Raw genomic sequence first — 20,000 nt, forward strand, 5'->3', positions numbered from 1 at the left:
TTTCTTGCCAATGTGGGGCCCTGAAAAGGGCCGTTGGGTTTTGGCTCTTGCCAATGTGGGGCCCTGAAAAGGGCCGTTGGGTTTAGTCTCTAAAGCCCCTGTCACACATAGGCGGATATTTTGGCGACTACTGGCGACTGCCGGCGATCAAGATTTTTCGGCGACTACTGGCGATTTTGGGTGGTCAAATATGGTCAGGCGGCAGTATGGCGACTGCAGGCGGCCACATTGCGACTGCATTGCGACGAAGCACTGACCTCGCCCCGAGTGGGATGGCGACTGTTGAAGATCGACGACGACTGCATTGCGGATGCACGGCGGCAGCGTGGCGACAGTCTGGCGGCTAGATTACGACTGATGGCTGATCGCGGCGACTGCATTGGGCCCGGATGGCGGTTTACTGCGACGTCCGCAAGACTGCAATAAGACCGCCGACGATTGGAGACGATTCACACAACGCTCTTTGCTCGTAGACAGGGTACAGTTTTGTGTATTTGAAGCTGTAGTCATCATGCTATTGGATACTTGTGCTGTGCTATTGGATACTTGTGCTATGAACATTGTGATTCATTATTGGATACTTGTGCTATGAACAAATTTGTATTTAATATGAACAAATAAATTTGTTTGTATTAAATATAAATTTCAAAAATCACTTTCGTCCTCGCTACAGGCACTCATCAGACGGCTAAAGCTGCCGTTAGTGTTTCTATTTTGCATTTAAAAAAAAAAACTTTATTTCTCTATTTTACATTTCACTTTATTCATTTCAATGATGTATGACATGAAGCATAAAGATGTTTGATGTACAATAAGAAAGTTGATAAAGATGTATCATTGTAATGTAATAATCAAACTTTTCTGCAGGGAGAGAGAATGGAAATAAAGTCCAACAAATTATTTCCACTGGTCCCAAGTCCCATAAATAAAGTTTCCAAAGGACCAAAGTCCCAAAAATAAAGTTCCCAAAAGTCCCAAGTCCAAACAATAAAGCCATATCCTTGTCAGCACCACAGGACCTCACTCCACGGAGACCCTCACACCATCCTGTCTTGCCATGGAATGGAGCTGGCAGGGGAGTCCATCCAGTCAGGGGAGCTGGCTCCATCCTGGTGAAGTTATTGTAGCCCTGCACGTCTTCGCCCCTGAGCTCTACCATGAGCTGCTCATACTGCCCTAGAGCTGGTCGTCGCAGCAGCCACGGCCTCACCCAATGTCTTCTCTCCCTCCGTTGTCCTCTTTCTTGATGCTGCTCCTCAGCGTGAGCCAGCAGTAGGTCATTCACAGCAATATCTTGGTCCAGTGCTGCCAAGTCATTCAGAAGGACCAGCTTCATCCTATGTTCATCATCCATGATAGATGTTGGTAGAGAGACCCTTGGTAGACCTTGACCATAGAACATACTGCAGTGAGCTGAAATGTCCACCCCTATTTATACCTGGCCAGAAAATCGTGGTATGTCGTTATGCAGTCGCCAGGCAGTCGTAGCTCTGTCACCAATGGCCGTAACTCGGCCGCCACTAGTCCTACTGCTGTCGTCGTCAGTCTCCCATAGCCGCAGGGGAGATGTGACAGTTATTCTGTAGTCGATATGCAGCCGCAACAGTGTCGGCCCGTAGTCGGGAAGATGCCGCAGGAAGGCCGTATGGCATTCGCATCTCTGCCGTGCTAGTGGGTGGGGCGATGCTGGGGCGATTGCGGAAGACTATGAGCGACTGGGTTGCGGCCGCTTTATGGTCTTATTACGGATACCGACGACAGCATGGCGGTTCCATCACGACAGCATGGCGGATTTTTTTTGAGAACGACTGAGCGCGCCGTTTTTAAACATTTAAAAAAATATTTGGCCCCTTTGCAGCTCTTGCCGACTGCAGCAGACCTGGGGAGGATAACTACGACTACAGAAGACCGTCCATTACGGTTTCATTACGATTGTCGGCGGGTGGTGCCGATTTTTTCAGTCGCCAGTAGTCGCCGACAAATCCGCCTATGTGTGACAGGGGCTTAAAATCCGAAGAAGTCCTCGTCATCCGTTTCTTCAGTCCAATCCGAGTCGGGGTAGGCGAGATCCTCGTCGTCATTATCCTCTTCTCCATCGTCGGAAAAGGGCCGTTGGGTTTAGGCTCTAAAATCCGAAGAAGTCCTCGTCATCTGTTTCTTCAGGGAAGACATTACGAAGATCATCATCCGAGTCTGGGTAGGCGAGATCATCGTCGTCGTTATCCTCTTCTCCATCATCGGTCACTGCCACTTCATCCTCCCAGATGATGTCATCTTGAGTGCCATCATGGGCATTAGATATGCAGCACTTGAAGGCCCGCTCGATGATGGCTGCCGGAAACTCCACCCAGACCTTCAGTATCCGGCTACAGATCGTCGGGAGATCCACCTTCCTCATCCTCCCAGTCTTGGTGAAGGTCTTGTCCCCCGACAGCATCCACTCCGACCAACAGCGCCGTAGACCGTCTTTGAACGGCTTGTTGACTGAAACGTCTAGCGGCTGCAGCAGCGACGTCATGCCACCCGGGATCATCACCAGATCAGTGTTGAGCCCCCTCAGCGTTGACTTGGTCTCCTCTGTCTTGTGACAATGGAAGGCGTCGAGGACGAGCATGCTCAGTCGCCGCGAAAGCCCACCAACTCGGAGCCAGTCATCTACCAGCGCTTGGTCCATCCACCCCTTGGCCTGGGCACGAATGATTACACCCGGAGGAAATTTATCCTTTGGTGGCGTCTTCCTCTTGAAGATGATATACGGCGGCAGCTTTCCCCCATCAGTGGTGCACGCTAGCATAACCGTAAAACGATCTTTCTCATGACCCGTTGTAGTGATGGACACCGACTTGTCACCTTTGGCCGAGATGGTGGTCCCTCGAGGCACATCGAAGGTCAGCGGCGTCTGATCTGCGTTGCCGATGCGGCTTAGGGGATAGTCGTGCTGCTTGCGGAACTTGATCACGAACTTCTGAAAATTAGCAGTCTTCTCCTGTCTTTATTTAGCACACTCTCTTCACTATGTGACCTGTCATTCAAAGAGGACGAGTGAAAGTACACATTTTCACAAACACGCATAGAAAAATCAAATATTACAAACTTCAAACTTTCTTGTATTTTGACTGGCAGCAGTAATCGGCGTTGAACCTACCTTAGTAACGTAATTGACGATCATTCATCATTGTTTCCCCGCAACCCCAAAGTAATATAAAGATTACGTCCCGTTGATATGACAGTTTTTCAATGCACAAATTTTTCTGTTACTGTGTATCAACCGCACCCCCTTTTTTAGGGTTTTCCCATCGGTAAAAAACCGCGGTTGATACACCAGAAAATACGGTAAACATTAGTTAGGACCTTTAGTACAACACTAAATGACGCCTCCCCCCCCCCCCCCCCGACATGACTAAGGAAGAAATCAGGCTGGAACACCGCCACAATTGGCCGCCACCATTTACACCTCCGAGAGGCCTACCCACCTCGCCTAGCACGTGCTATAACCCAAGGAATAGGGGACGGGAGTGAGTGGCGCAGTGGGCGTGCCCCTGGACGAGCCGGCGAGCCGGGGGAGGCTCTGATTGGCTGAGGAGTGCGCCAATGCTGACGTCATCGCCAGAGATATTACCGAGGGCCGGACGCTATTTTCGGCAGTTGAGTAGAGAGTTCAGCACGTTGAGTGAGGTCTGAGTCAAGAGTTCGTGTGCACCCGAGTCAAGTTGAGATCCTGAGTTCAGCACGAGGAGAGAGAGAGCCCTAGTTGCGTTGGCAGTTCGCAGTGTGCAGTTCGCAGAGTTGGCAGTTGAGCCATAGGGAGTTGTTTTGAGCAGTCCTGTCGAGTCGTTCAGAGATCCCGACCCGAGTTGGGCTGAGGTGTAGCCCGAGTGGAGCTCGCTGTCCTGCTGTCGACCTCGTGGTGATCGGTGCTTGGTGCGTGGTGTTCGGTGCTGAGAGGCCTTGTGGGACTTGGAGCGAGGGACCTCGTGGTGTGCGATCGGGCCGGACGGAACGGTGTTGGATGGCAGCCACCAAGACGGCAAAGACAAGATAAGGCCGCATCTGCGTACATTTTGACACAAAAGACGTGTTTCTTTGTTAATTCATATTCCCCCGTTTTGTATTTGAGGCCTGGTGTGCGGGATCCCGTTCAGGATATTTTTTATCGGCGTGCATTTTCCTGTCCTGCCTTTTTCATTTGAATAAACCCTTATATTATTTTTGTGCATATATCTGAATGCAGTTTACTGGGAGTTTGATTTTAATAGATAAGGCTGCGGGGCTCTCGCCATTCCCCTCTATTCCGCGCGCTTGAGGGTTTTAGGTGTTGATTTTGGAATCCGCTATTGAGCTTCCGCCTCGGGAGTTAAAGCCTCGTAATTGGCATCCGCAACTCTGGTGTTAATCGGAGTTGCGTGATATTTGGTGTCAGGAGTGGGATTCGAACCCGTCGGACAAATTTTTTTTGTCCGCGGCGAGACATCGACACGGTCGGGTGTACATCGCGCCCGACGTTCAAACGCAAATTTTTTTATAGTCGAGGCGGAGAAATTTGATAGTCGATTGGACATACGGAGCGCGATATCGCGTCTTCGACAAATTTAAATTGTGTTTCTGGAATTAAAATAAATACGCGCGCGGGAAACAATCTTCCGGAAGGTGGATGTCGGAGATTGACGAGATGGAGGTACGCAGCGGGGCTTCCGTCAGCGTAGGGAGTGAGCTGGAAATAGGGGAATTAGATGTGGAGGTGAGCCTTGGGACCTCCCCCGTCCCGAGCACCAACTTATCCCCCTCCCCTACTGGGGAGCCAGGAACAAGTGGGTCGGCCCCCATAGACACCCAGGCCTTAATGCAAATTATGGAGCGATTGGGAAAGCAAATGAGGGCTGATCGTGAACGAGTGGGTGAGCGGTTGGAAAATAAAATGGAGGGAATGAGTAAGGAGATGGAAGAAATGAAAAACAAAATGGAGGCTCAGGGTGAGCGATTGGGAAATCAAATTGGGGGATTGAGTGATGAGATGGGAGAAATGAATAACAAAATGGATGTCCATCATGAAGAAATGAGGGTGATCATGAGAGGAGGTAGTGAACGAAAGAAGGCCCAGATTAAAGAAACGGAAACCCCATGTGAGCAAACGAATGAGATCAAGAAAGAACAAAAGAATGATTCACACGGGGCTCAGGAGCCGGGAATGGCAAAATTTGGAATTGCAGTGGGAACGGCATGTGTATAGGTAGATCGGGAATGCCTGCAGGTAAACGTGGAGTGTCCACAGGTAAACGGGGAATGCGCACAGGTGAGCGTAGAATGTGCAAATTGTAATATGGAATGTTTCCCACCTGGTGGCCTGGTTGTTTGTCGGGACCGGGTGGATGTCACAATACCCCAACCGGGGGATGAATTGGAATCCTTGCAGCACCAGGGCGGTGGTGCGGAGCAAGAGGGGGTAGAGTTTTTGGGGGTCCGTGCAAGGGAGCCGGACCGGGTATTTATTGGGGACATTGATGAAGACCTGGCGGGGCCAGAAATGATTTGTTATGATGATGATGATGATTATTATTTTGATTCAGCGGCTGGGGACCTGGGACAGTCCCATGGAGGTAGAGCTTGTTCAGGCCCAAAGGAGTTTGGGGGAAGAGGTGAGTTGGTCCGAGGAGGTGGTTGGAATGACCAAGGGGACGCTCACCGTACACTACGATTTGGAAACGGAGGCTCCAAAATTGGACAACTAGTTGGGGGAGTGTGTTGGCTCCTGGCTGGATTCGGACATTGAAGGATCGGGAGATAGAGCCTCCGACGATTTGGTCCCCGTAGGGAATGTGGACCAGCTGCAGGGAGGGGCAAAACAACCCGAGGGAGTTGTTACCTGCAGCTGTGGTTTGGCACAGGTGGTGAGAAATTTTAAAAGAAAAAAGAAAATTACATTTAAATGGGAAATTGATTTGGCGCAGCCATGGGGAGAGTTGGTCCCCACCTGGGCTGCGTGATTTGGACATGGCGAGGTCATGGGTGATGGCCTCGGGGAAAAGTTGCCCCTTTCAAAATTTTGGGATTCCAGCCAGCTGGGGAGCTGTGCTGGCGAGATTTGGACGTGGGGTCCAGCCATGGGGGGAATGGTACGACCTGGGCCCCACGGGGGGTCTGGTGGAGTGTGGCGTCCCTTGTCCGTCGGGGCGCCGTCCGGGCGAGTGGCTCGGGCCGACAGGGTCACCGGACCCTGGTGGGGGTTAAGACCTTCAGAGGGGTCCGAGGTGGTCTCTCAAGCCTGGGATAGCAGATATTGAGGACCACTAGGGGGAGGTGTTGTGGGTCGCGCTTCGGTGGTGGCACCGCGGACGGCCAGCTTGGGCCTGATGTAGTGACCACCCGGGCATGCGGCCTGGCACCCTCCTCCTGAGATTCTGGGACAGCCAGCATGTGGTGACCTGGCATGGTGTTTCGTCTATGGACGCGGGTCGAACCGAATGGATTAGGAATGAGACAGCCTGCCGGACAACCATTGGGGCATCTGTGGAACGTGATGGTGTGAGAGTGACCTTCCACAGATGCTCCGTTATGATTTATGGACTCTCGGGTTGGGAAGAGAGCCATGGGGTTGGTGAATTTGAGATGTGTAACGAGCCGAGCATATGGGCCATGCTCGGCTGGCATGTGTATGGCAAAGCATCTTTCTTTGGTGAGGTTAGTGAAATGTGAAAAATGTTTGGCATGGGCAATCTGTGGTTTAGATGCAAATTTAAGGGTGAATTTTGTGAGGAGAAATGGTGGACACTGTACAGTGACGCCATTATTGATCCAGGTGTGTAGACCAAAGTGTTGGAGGCTGTGATAAAATTAATAGGGCAGCAAGACACAGCTTTCAACTGGTTGCGGGGGCAACTGTGCTGATATTTGGGACGCAGGGTTATGGGGATGTAGTGGTGTGGTCTGAGGGTCAATGTGGTGCTATGGGTGTCCGAGGGGTGTGGACCATGTCTTCTGGGTGGGTCTCCCGGTGGAGCATGGCTGTTGACTGGACCTTGGTGTGGTCAAGTGTGGGTGAGCATGGGGGCTGCGGTTCTGTGGACTGGGGGACGAGAGGGCGGCGTAGGTGACGTGAGGGGTGTGCCACGCACTGCGACCGTCTCCCCCAGGGCCGAGGTTGTGTGTGCGGTAGTGTGTTTTTGGCAGCAGGTGCTCACCACGTTGACCAGCTGGGGCTGGTGCAGCTGTGGTCCTCGCAGGGGGGCCGAAGGATGGATGGTGGGTCGCACCCTTATGGACACTCATGGGCCATGTTGGCCTTTTGACTGCTCACCTTGTCCCGATGACCCTTGCATGGTAGAGGTGCAGAGCTATCGTGGCCACTGGTAATTGTGTAGTGATGATCACCGTTGGATGTGGATCCACATACCTGCCAGTACAGTGGGGACAAAAGAGAAATTTGGAGAAATTTGGTTGGCCCAATGAGAATATTTGGGAATGTGAAGGGTGGATTGCACTTTGGACCTGACCAACCGGTAACTACCTGCACTTGAGGGGAGTGTTGATGTGTACTGTCCCAGGCTTCAGGACTTGCTTGTGGAAATTTTGAGGGACATGTAATTTGGATTTGGGAGGTGGGTGAGAGTGATGATATGACCGGTGAGGGGAAGGAATGGGGGCCACACAGTGTCTTGTGGGTGGCGTGTGTTTCTATGTGGTCGTGAGGTTGGAGAAATATGAGCGAGTGGTGATTATTGAGTTTGGAAATGGAAATGTGTAATGGTGTAAATGTGAATTGGGGATTTCACATGTGGCAGGCCATGGCAAACTTTGAAACATCTTTTGTACCATCTATGGAATTGTGCCGTGTTTTGTTGAGAATTGAATGGCAGCACGGGAGGATGTGTGTTTTGGGGTCTTGTGGGTGGGGAAGGTGTGTGTGTGTCCGCAGGTACGGATCAAGCTCTGGGGAGCGATGCCTGCGACCCCCCTCTGCGGCAATTACCCCTGGCAGCCGGTGGTATCTGGAAATTGGAGCTCGTCGGTGGAGGGTCTGGTTGGGCGCCGCGGGGTGAGGAAGTCCCCCGGTGACCCGTGTTGCTGCGCTGAAGCAGGAGGCCGCGGAGGAGCCTGGTGTGTGTAGAGACGGTCACCGGCGAGGTAACGGCGGAAAGGGGCTGTTGGGCTGTCACGGGCCCAAGAGGTAAAGGGGGGTGGGGGGGAGCAATGAACTTGTAAGTCGGTTGACTTGTTTTGGGACTGCGGGCACCACAGCCTGAAGCACCCCCACCAGCTTTTTGTGCGGTACCTCCCCACTGCCTAGTTGAGGAATGCACACACATGATATGACATCGATGTCATGGTCCTGCAGGGGGGTGAATTGAATAAGCGCTTTGTTGATTTTTGTGTAATCATGAGTTTTGGAATGAGAATGCGTGGATAAGGGGTTTGTGTTGAATGAATGTGGGCGAAATCCACCGAGCCATGTCACTTACCTGCAATATCTGGACAGCGCCCGTGGAAATTTAGGGGGTGCATTGGGATGGCCCCGCAGGTAAGGTTGTGTCTTGTGGCATCCACCGGGGGACCGGGGTATGTACAAAGGTTAGAGTTTTGAATTTTTGTCAGTGGCTAAGTTTGTGGTTAAGTTAGTGTTGAGTGCTGTTTGTTCCTCCCACCACAGGAGCGATGGAATGAAGATCAATGTACATATTTGATTGCATGATGGTTAAGGGGTTTAGCATGTTAAGGAAGTGTAGGTAGGTAGTCCGACTGACTTCCCACAGCACTCCTGATTTATTTCATAGGCTAAGTAAGTGTGAGACAGTAAGTGTTAAGGCTGGAATGGTAGCGCCTGCAGTGAACCTAGCAGGAGCTACGGTTCCCGGTGGGGGGCTGTGTTATGTCTGGGGGTAAAGCAATATCTAGAGCTAGGTAGATCTGTATAGGTAGGTATTTGACTGTCGCGATAGGGAATCTACCTGTAATAAGTTCTTCATGTGTAGGCGTTTGTCGGGTTAAGACGTATAATTGTGAATCTACCAGGAGATTCGGGTGATAGTTAGTGCAGGGGTTAATCAGTAGAGCCCTTGCATGTCTCACCTAGTCGTCAAACCTTTGTCCATTATGGCACTGCAGACCACATAAACATTAGTTAGGACCTTTAGTACAACACTAAATGACGCCTTTCCCCCCTGACATGACTGAGGAAGAAATCAGGCTGGAAAACCCCCCCAATTAGCCGCCACCATTTACACCTCCGAGAGGCCTACCCACCTCGCCTAGCACGTGCTCTAACCCAAGGAATAGGGGACGGGAGTGAGTGGCGCAGTGGGCGTGCCCCTGGACGAGCCGGCGAGCCGGGGGAGGATCTGATTGGCTGAGGAGTGTGCCAATGCTGACGTCATCGCCAGAGATATTACCGAGGGCCGGACGCCATTTTCGGCAATTGAGTAGAGAGTTCAGCACGTTGAGTGAGGTCTGAGTCAAGAGTTCGTGTGCACCTGAGTCGAGTTGAGATCCTGAGTTCAGCACGAGGAGAGAGAGAGCCCGAGTTGCGTTGGCAGTTCGCAGTTCGCAGAGTTGGCAGTTGAGCCATAGGGAGTTGTTTTGAGCCACCCGGTCGAGTCGTTCAGAGATCCCGACCCGAGTTGGGCTGAGGTGTAGCCCGAGTGGAGCTCGCTGTCCTGCTGTCGACCTCGTGGTGATCGGTGCTTGGTGCGTGGTGCTCGGTGCTGAGAGGCCTTGTGGGACTTGGAGCGTGGGACCTCGTGGTGTGCGATCGGGCCGGACGGAGCGGTGTTGGATGGCAGCCACCAAGATGGCAAAGTCAAGATAAGGCCGCATCCGCGTACATTTTGACACAAAAGACGTGTTTCTTTGTTAATTCATATTCCCCCGTTTTGTATTTGAGGTCTGGTGTGCGGGATCCCGATTAGGATATTTATTATCGGCGCGCATTTTCCTGTCATGCCTTTTTCATTTGAATAAACCCTTATATTATTTTTGTACATATATCTGAACGCAGTTTACCGGGTGTTTGATCTTAATAGATAAAGCTGCGGGGCTCTCGCCGTTCCCCTCCATTCCGCGCGCTTGAGGGTTTTAGGTGTTGATTTTGGAATCCGCCATTGAGCTTCCGCCTCGCGAGTTAAAGCCTCGTAATCGGCATCCGCAACTCTGGTTTTATGTTAATCGGAGTTGCGTGACAATATATTGTTGCGGAGTCGGGGGTCGGCTCTCCCCTTATCAACCCCCCTCCCACTTGATAACCCCCCTCCCCTTGATAAGGGGAGAGCCGACCCCCGAATCCATAACAATGTGTATGTATATATATATTATATATATATATATATATATATATATATATATATATATATATATATATATATATATATATATATATATATATATATATTTATATATATATATATATATATTTATATATAGGGTATATATATAGGGTATATATGTATATATATAGGTTGGAGAGGAGTGTGAGGGGTTGGCGAGGAGTGTGAGGAGGGGTTGGCGAGGAGTGTGAGGAGGGGTTGGCGAGGAGTGTGACGGGGGTTGGAGAGGAGTGTGAGGAGGTGTTGGAGAGGAGTGTGAGGAGGTGTTGGAGAGGAGTGTGAGGAGGTGTTGGAGAGGAGTGTGAGGAGGTGTTGGAGAGGAGTGTGAGGAGGTATTGGAGAGGAGTGTGAGGAGGTATTGGAGAGGAGTGTGAGGAGGTATTGGAGAGGAGTGTGAGGAGGTATTGGAGAGGAGTGTGAGGAGGTATTGGAGAGGAGTGTGAGGAGGAGTGGCAATGGAGAGGAGTGTGAGGAGGAGTGGCATTGGAGAGGAGTGTGAGGAGGAGTGGCATTGGAGAGGAGTGTGAGGAGGAGTGGCATTGGAGAGGAGTGTGAGGAGGAGTGGCATTGGAGAGGCGTGAGGGTGGAGAGGAGTGAGGGGTCACATATTCTGTGAAATAAATAAATTGTGTTCATTACACCATTTTAACCATTTTGTAAAATTTAATGTGCAGCATCTAAATCAAGATGTCCAAATGTCACACACGTCCATACCCGTGGGATTCCCACGGGAGCGAGCCCCTTGGCAAAGCGAGCGATTTTTTTTTTTCATAGCGTCATAACGTTTATAGCGTTTCATAGCGTCATAGCGATTTTTTTTTTCATAGCGTCATATCGTTCATAGCGTTTCATAGCGTCATAGCGATTTTTTTTGTCATAGCGGTCATAGCGTCATATCGTTCATAGCGTCATAGCGATTTTTTTTTTCATAGCGTCATAGCGTCATAGCGTCATATCGTTCATAGCGTCATAGCGTTCATAGCGTCATAGTGTCACGTGATCGCTCTGAGCGAATCAGCGCCCACCTGCTCTGATTCCGTTGATTCCGTGCGCTGAAATGCGCTGAGGTAAATATGAATAAAAAATATGGATCGTCAAATATTTTGAGTTCGGCCATGTTCGTCCCACGCTCAATGGCCATGTCTATGCCAAATATCAAGCACGTAAGCCTCTCCGTTTAGGAGTCTATCGGTAACATCACACACACACACACACACACACACACACACACACACACACACACACACACACACACACACTGTGTTTTATATATATAGATATATGTACTGTGTGTATGTATATATATATATATATATATATATATATATATATATATATATATATATATATATATTGTTGCGGACGCGGTTAAAGATGTTATTTACCGAGCGGTTGGTATTACCGCGACCGAACAGTTCCCCCGATTCTTCCCCAACTCACCCGATTCACCCAGTCGTTGGGCAAATCGCGCTATGCCAAATCAATGATAGAAAGGACACGACGACTGGGAAAGAGGAAACGACGCAAGGGGTACAGTTCTCAAGACCTCCGGAGGAGGGTATAATAACAGTGGTGGAGAAAAGGGGTAGATTACAAGGCAGTGAGGTAAAGACACAGAAGAGATGGGCACTTCATTACCGTCTTATCTTATCCCAGACAGACCAAAGACAAACGGAACAAGGCAGACTTACACAGGGATTGATGGCAGGAAGGGACAGGTAGGTCGATAGCACAAGGTGCACCTTGGCTCGGGGACAGGATAAAGCACGGTCCAGAAGATGCGGGGAGGTGTCACAGCGCTCGGAGGGGACGTCTTTCTTTCTCCAAGCTCAGCGCGCATCTGACGTCACCTCCCCCTCACTGCTCATGCTCAGCGGGGAGTGACACGCCCTCGGCTGGTTGGTTCCGCCCCACTGGGGCCGGTCCGCCGCTTCCATTGGGTGCGGGGGTTACCGGGCTCCGCCCTTGACGAGGAGCTGACAGGGAGCCCCTATTTGGTAACCCCGTCGAGCACATGTTTGATGGCGGCTCGTTGGGAAGGCCTGGTGCCCTCCCAACACCCCCTACCAACCAAGCCGGAGTGAGGACGCGCACTTCCTGCGCTCGTTGTTGTTGTTGTTGTTGTTGTTGTTGTTGAACTGTGAGGAAGAGCTGCGGGGAGGTATTTGGAGGTCCTAAACTTCCTAACGATGCCATACAATCACATTCTGGTGCAACGAAGGGTCAGAATTAATGGAAACGAGTCCTTAACTGACATAGACTTAGAATAACTAGCAAGATGTCCTATAGTTGTCTTACATGAGATGCGGTGAACCTGGGCACGACATTTAATGGGGGAAATAGGGGGAGGTCGGGTCTACAGAGTGTTGTTTACAGAAAATGGGACTAGGGAATGGGGGATTGGGGATAGTTGGGAAGTATTGAGGAAATAGGGGAATATTTACAAGCGGATATGGATGGATGCAAATCCCATATCCGCAACACTGCACCCTTATCTACCTCGGGGCGGCCCGACCCGATAAATTTTTACCTACTTTAGTGTGGCACTCAGATGTAGTTCCCTCTACTATTAACTCAACCCTGAGTGCGACAGTTTTACAGATGTTCACAAATGAGTAAATATGTCCCCCTGCGACGTTGCACCCTTCTCCTAACAGAAACACACCCACAGGATAACCGAATCGCGGAAAGCATCCTCAAACTAAACATACAGCCGGTAGGGAGCATTATTTATACAACACTGATATTCACACTACGATCCAGGACCTGTTCTTTGAGGAACACATGCAGATGTTATGCATAGGGAGAGCACGCATGCCAGCATCGATACACCAACCCACGAGTGCCCTGTGGCCCTACGGCCTTTAATAATGTGCAGAGCACCCCGTCCAAGCACCAAAAGCACCACCCCATAATGCACAGTCAGCACCATCCGGTGCACCAATAAAGTGTTCAATAACAATGCACTATCAAGTGTCCATGGTCACCGGTGGTGTCGCAGCCGGCCGATGTTCTGCCGCTGGTCTTGCCTTCATGGAGTGCACTTGGCCTTCTGGCTTCTTTAAAAATAAAGAAAGGTGCCAACCGCGTCCATTTCTGAATTGTGGCCGTCAGGGGGGCCAACTAAAAGTGGTTCACCTGTATGGCATAGGTGCCACGTTGACCCAGAGGTCCATCAACGGGTGGTGCTTGACCGCAAAAGAACTGCGGTCCATTGTGGGCGGCCACAAAAATTGCGGTCCATATGGTGTATCGATCCAGGCAGCAAGCAGCGGAAGTACAGGCCCACAACTGCGGAGCCAGCACCTCTCTCCCCTCTCTCTCTGCCCCAAAGCCAGATCCTCGGAGGTGGGAGACAAAAGAAGATAAGTGAGTAAGGTGGTAAGGGCGCAAAAGTGCACGCAATACAAGGTAATGCACACTGGGGCACATGGGAACCAGGTGAGACGGGTACGTTCCTACCGTACGCCCCCCCCCCCCACACCAGGTAACCTACATTGCTCCTCCCTTACCCCTTACTGTATCCACAAAACACAACACTACCCATAAACATCTACTTTACACATCAACAACGTCCCTACTGTCTTCCCCGTTCCTCCCATAAACCAAATTCGTCTTCTCTCCCTCCTAACCAATCAAATTTGCCATTTCCAACTCTCATCAAAATCTGCCATCACCAATTCATCATCAGTCCCTCCTAAGGAGGGAGAGATGGAATCACCCCAATGTCTCATCCACGTCGTGATGCGTCTCACAAATCCAAACAGCAATTCTCCTTTCCTGCAACACAAAACAAAGAAAACACAGGTGTGGAGTCATCAGCATCACCTCAGGTAAGTGGCTGCGTATGGTGTGACACGTTCATCAATCCTAACTATTTCCTAAATGACTTTAACAACTTTACATTACCCGGGGTCTTTCCCTGCCAATCCATTGGCCAACTTACACTATGGGTTCTAAAAACCAATTCCCATTGACCAAACTGTGGTGCTTCTCAATTTGGGGTCTCACTCCCCCGATTCATCGCCCGGTGCCCTTGCACAATTTCTGGGCTGGGGCGTGTAGCTCTCCCAGCAGGTCTACCCACCTGCATACCTCCACCACTGCAGTTGCCACCCGAGCTTACCTAGCTCCTCACCCTAACCTAACTAACTGGGGAAGGCCCCTCCTGGCTCTGTCACCCCTCGGTGCCCTCTGGCACTGGGCTACCCGGGTCCGTCCTCCGGATCCTCGGGCCCCATCCACAACAACTACTACCGGCTCCCAGAGCCCACCTGCGGCCTCACCTGGCCGACATCCTCACAGTGGTGGAGTGCCCAAACCAACTACACACACTAACAGGCTACACGCCCAGCCATTTCCACAACACTAATGCACCCATCCAATCATCATTCTTACACCCGCACCACAGATGCCAATATCCAACCACAATTTACCTATACCCTCTACTTAACACTTACACTACCCGCCCCGGGTATCCGTGATGGGGGTCCACTCTTCCCCCATCCACACCTTCGCACCACGCACACCACTCCGTACCACTTACTCCAACTCTCTCCACACCACTCATTCTCTGCTCCATATATTCCACACACCTGTACTTGCACACCTGTGCTCTCATACTTGGTGCCGCCTGCACCCTTCTCTCCCCCAAGCGCATTCGCGCTGATCCACAACACTCACTACTCACCATGACACTCATCCGCAATGCTCTCTCATTCATCACTTGTACACTCACACACACCTCGGAGCATTGCCTCACCGATGCCTCATTTGAAGCTGCTCACCAGCACTTCCATTCACACTGCATCATCTGCTCTGTCTACTCCCTTCTAAAACTCGCACTCCTCCGTCTTCCCTTACACTCAGCGCTCCCACGTCATTATCAAACACTAAGCTACTACGTCCCCACTACAGGTACCAAGTTTCTTACTTAAATCTTGTCACCTATAGTCACCTCTAGTCCCTATCATTATATCCTAACCCACCCGGGCTAGTTTTCACTGCCATCAACCCCATAAAACTAGTGCATTTGCCCCCCATCATGGGAAGGGTGGCAGGGATGCCACCCTTACCCACCGTCATACGGCGCGAGTGGGACCTTGTGGGACCACCTCGTATGTGAGTCGTTGCCCGCCTGCCGGACCCCGTGCGTCGCCCCTTGCGGGGTCAGTGCGGGGCCGAACCGGCCGGGCCCCCACAGTACATTACCCCCAAGGGGCTCCCGTGCCTCCCCTGTCCCTCTAAAAACTACCCCTGTTGGTGTCGATGCATGGGTCACGCTTCCGCAACCCGCTACCCATTCCATACCACCACAACCTTGCTCACTCACACCTCGCACCTCTCCCATCACCGGACCCTCTTGCTCGCACCCTCGTTCTATACACTCCGGACCAGCCATACACCTCACTCGTGGCCTCTCATGAACATCCGGGTCCATCTCGACCCCCAAGCTTATTAAATCACCTGGCGCGTCATACGCATGACCATATTGGTCACCACTTACACCGGGTCCTCTTTCTCTTCGCTTCTCCTCCATCACCTGCGAATCCCTCATCCGGTTAATGAGCACATCATCACGATCCGAACACAGACTTTGGACCAATTATTTTACTTCCTCTTTTATCTCTTTCTTATCCTCTCTCCGTCGCTTCTTAATTTTGCTCACCCCTTCTTCCACTTCTTCTAATTTCTGCTTCACCTCCTTCATCTCCTCGTGCGCCCCCTTAAGTTCTTCCTCTAACTCCACCTTCTTTTTTTCTATGTGCTCCCGCACCTCCCGCTCTTTAACCTCCATCACCTCTACCACCTTGTTCATTTTCCTCGTCAGGTCCTCATGTACCGTCTGACACTCTTTTTTAGTTACCCCTACGTCCTTTTTCATCTCCTTCTGTGTTGATTTTAAACCCTCTATTACCGCTGTGTTCTTCTTTACCTGGTCCCCCAACTCCTTTTGTCCCACTGTCAGCTGTTCTACTCCCAGCGTCAACTCCTCTATACCACCTTGCAATTTTACAGTCCCCTTTCTCACCTCCTTCTCCATGCGCTCCTTACAGTGCCTCACCTCCTCGCGCACTCCTCCGACCTCCTCACTCACACCTCTTCTGATCTCCTCTCCCATCACTTGCATCTCCTGCCCAGATGCCACCCTCATCTGCTCCATTTCCTCTCTGTGAGCATCCAATTTAGTTTCTACCCCCATTCTGACCCCCTCTATCTGCTGCCCCATTTGTTTAACTTCCCTTTCCGCTTGGTTCCTCATGTCCCTCAATTTGCCTTCCATACTGTTTTCTAACCCCTCTAACCCCTTTTTCATCCCTTCCATTTGATTCTCTTGAGCGGCCATTCTGTTTTCTACCCCCGTTAACCCATGTTTCACCCCTTCTATTTGATTCTCTTGAGCGGCCATTCTGTTTTCTACCCCCTTTAACCCATGTTTCACCCCTTCTATCCCATTGTCTAACCCCTCTAATTTAGCTTCTAGCCGTTCCCCCATTTCTCCCATTTTGCCCCCCATTTCGCTCCCCAATCGCTCACTATCAGCCCTCGCTCCGTCCCTCATTACTCCCATCATTCTGCTTTCCATTTCTTCGCCATTCTTGACCATAAGGGCCTTCATTTGTATAAAAAAAAGGTTCAAATCCACCAGCGGCGCTGCTACGGTCGCGGGCACGGTCGCCGTAGCCATCTGCGAGGCGCCATTTTGCGCGCCCGTAGCCTCGTGCGCGAGGACGCCATTTTGCGAACCTGCCGCCCTCACTGCTTCGCTCTCCTCATGTCCCTCAATTTGGTCCTGGATCGACCCTGCCTCACTCTCCTCTACCGGAACCCAGCCGTCTTGATCTCCCATAGCGCGACTTTCAAAATTCGGGTTGTTTTTGTAAAACAAAATCAAATTTCGGTGACTTGTAATTTTGAGCGCGTTAAGTGCGCTTCGGGTCCGTATCCCACTCCTGACACCAATTGTTGAGGACGCGGTTCAAGATGTTATTTACCGAGCGGTTGGTATTACCGCGACCGAACAGTTCCCCCGATTCTTCCCCAACTCACCCGATTCACCCAGACGTTGGCCAAATCGCGCTATGCCAAATCAATGATAGAAAGGACACGACGACTGGGAAAGAGGAAACGACGCAAGGGGTACAGTTCTCAAGACCTCCGGAGGAGGGTATAATTACAGTGGTGGAGAAAAGGGGTAGATTACAAGGCAGTGAGGTAAAGACACAGAAGAGATGGGCACTTAATTACCATCTTATCTTACCCCAGACAGACCACAGACAAACGGAACAAGGCAGACTTACACAGGGATTGATGGCAGGAAGGGACAGGTAGGTCGATAGCACAAGGTGCACCTTGGCTCGGGGACAGGATAAAGCACGGTCCAGAAGATGCGGGGAGGTGTCACAGCGCTCGGAGGGGACGTCTTTCTTTCTCCAAGCTCAGCGCGCATCTGACGTCACCTCCCCCTCACTGCTCATGCTCAGCGGGGAGTGACACGCCCTCGGCTGGTTGGTTCCGCCCCACTGGGGCCGGTCCGCCGCTTCCATTGGGTGCGGGGGTTACCGGGCTCCGCCCTTGACGAGGAGCTGACAGGAAGCCCCTATTTGGTAACCCCGTCGAGCACATGTTTGATGGCGGCTCGTTGGGAAGGCCTGGTGCCCTCCCAACACCCCCTACCAACCAAGCCGGAGTGAGGACGCGCACTTCCTGCACTCGTTGTTGTTGTTGTTGTTGTTGTTGTTGTTGTTGTTGAACTGTGAGGATGAGCTGCGGGGAGGTATTGGGAGGTCCTAAACTTCCTAACGGTGCCATACAATCACATTCTGGTGCAACGAAGGGTCAGAATTAATGGAAACGAGTCCTTAACTGACATAGACTAAGAATAACTAGCAAGATGTCCTGTAGTTGTCTTACATGAGATGCGGTGAACCTGGGCACGACATTTAATGGGGGAAATAGGGGGAGGTCGGGTCTACAGAGTGTTGTTTACAGAAAATGGGACTAGGGAATGGGGGATTGGGGATAGCTGGGAAGTATTGAGGAAATAGGGGAATATTTACAAGCGGATATGGATGGATGCAAATCCCATATCCGCAACAATATATATATATATATATATATATATGTATGTATATATGTATGTATGTATATATATATATATATATATATATATATATATATATATATATATATATATATATATATATATATATATATATATATATATATATATATGTATATGTATGTATGTATGTATATATATATATATATATATATATATAGATATATATATATATACATATATATATATATATATGTCGAGATCGAAGACCTCAAGGGAAGGAAGAAGAAGAAGAATCAGAGGAAGAAGACCAACAATGTTTAATAAAATCGATTATATACACACGTGTGGAGCGAGGCTTGAGAATGTACCGCCTACACGCAGCGGACAATTCCTCAAGACACTCGCTGAAAAATAAGTGGAAAGGCATTTCATTTATAGCAAAATATTAGACAAGAATCTGCGCTAAAGACATAGCACTACTGGGCAATAAGGACAACACCTCCCATTGTCCCGTCCTATAGAAGGTCAAATTTAGACAACAAGATGTAAGCATAATGATAGGCTACGCTTTTTTTGGCTATCTATCTAAACATATCAGACCCGAGCGCAGGCCGAAGTAAATATTCTTATACACTAGGCTAAATGGTAGATGAAGATTGGATACGTCCTTGGTTTAGGAGACATACTAAACACTACGAAGATATATAATTAATTATTCCCTTTGTGAAGGAGGCGTTTGGATGACATCTTTTCCTGTACGTGGGTCGAGAGCATTTTATCTACTGTTTGGCACATTCATTCAAGGACTAATTTACTAGGCTAAGGATCCACCCTGCACGTCGAGCCTCGAAACCACTTTTTGTCCACTCGCCTCTGCCTGCAGCTGAGTTCAAATCAGTTTCCAGATAATTTCAGATGTTATACTCAATTGAGTCATGGGGTTTAAACCCTAATGGCTGACATATATATATATATATATATATATATATATATATATATATATATATATATATATATATATCTCTATATATATATATATATATAATTATATAGATATATATATATATATATATATATATAATTATATATAGATATATATATATATATATATATATATATATAATTATATATATATATATATATATATATATATATATATATATATGTATATATATATATAATTATATATGTATACAGTGGTACCTCGGCTTACGAGTTTAATCCGTTCCGTGACGGAGCTCGTAAGCCAAATCGCTCGTAAGTCAAAGCAAATTTTCCCATTCAAATGCATTGAAATGCTATTAATCCGTTCCAGCCTCAAAAAAAAAAACACCAATTTTTTTTGTTAGGTGCTTTTAAATAACAAAAATGTACTTTATAAATAACAAATAATGTATAAACAAGCACGACCTCGTATATACTGTACATAATACAAGAGAATGTAAAGAAATAAACTGGTTTTATTAAGCAGAGGAGAAGAGCATGCCAGGTGAGGTGTGCGTGTTGTCGACTTGGCGAGGCAGTACGATCGTACTCCTTCTACGATATGTACGATTTTGAAGCAGAAGGAGTCCATAAAGGCTATAACGCCAGCCAAGGGCGTTACGATTATTTCAAAGCTCCGG

The 20,000-nt window shown here is 49.5% G+C and overlaps 1 protein-coding gene across 3 annotated transcripts in view; it reads left to right on the forward strand.

Annotated features, from left to right (window-relative positions):
* Positions 1-20,000, forward strand: part of CCDC25 (coiled-coil domain containing 25) — a 120,999-nt gene that overhangs the window by 3,894 nt on the left and 97,105 nt on the right. Inside the window, exon 1 of one of the 3 annotated variants that reach the window (XM_068104955.2) lies at positions 8,043-8,118. The exons of the other annotated variants lie outside the window; for them this stretch is intronic. The gene's annotated coding sequence lies outside the window, so the exon portion shown is untranslated. Of the gene's footprint in view, positions 1-8,042; positions 8,119-20,000 lie in introns of those variants that run through there. 3 annotated transcript variants of the gene reach the window in all.

Source organism: Myxine glutinosa, chromosome 8 (genome assembly GCF_964187855.1).
Source record: "Myxine glutinosa chromosome 8, kmMyxGlut1.1, whole genome shotgun sequence".
Classification (NCBI taxonomy): domain Eukaryota; kingdom Metazoa; phylum Chordata; class Myxini; order Myxiniformes; family Myxinidae; genus Myxine; species Myxine glutinosa.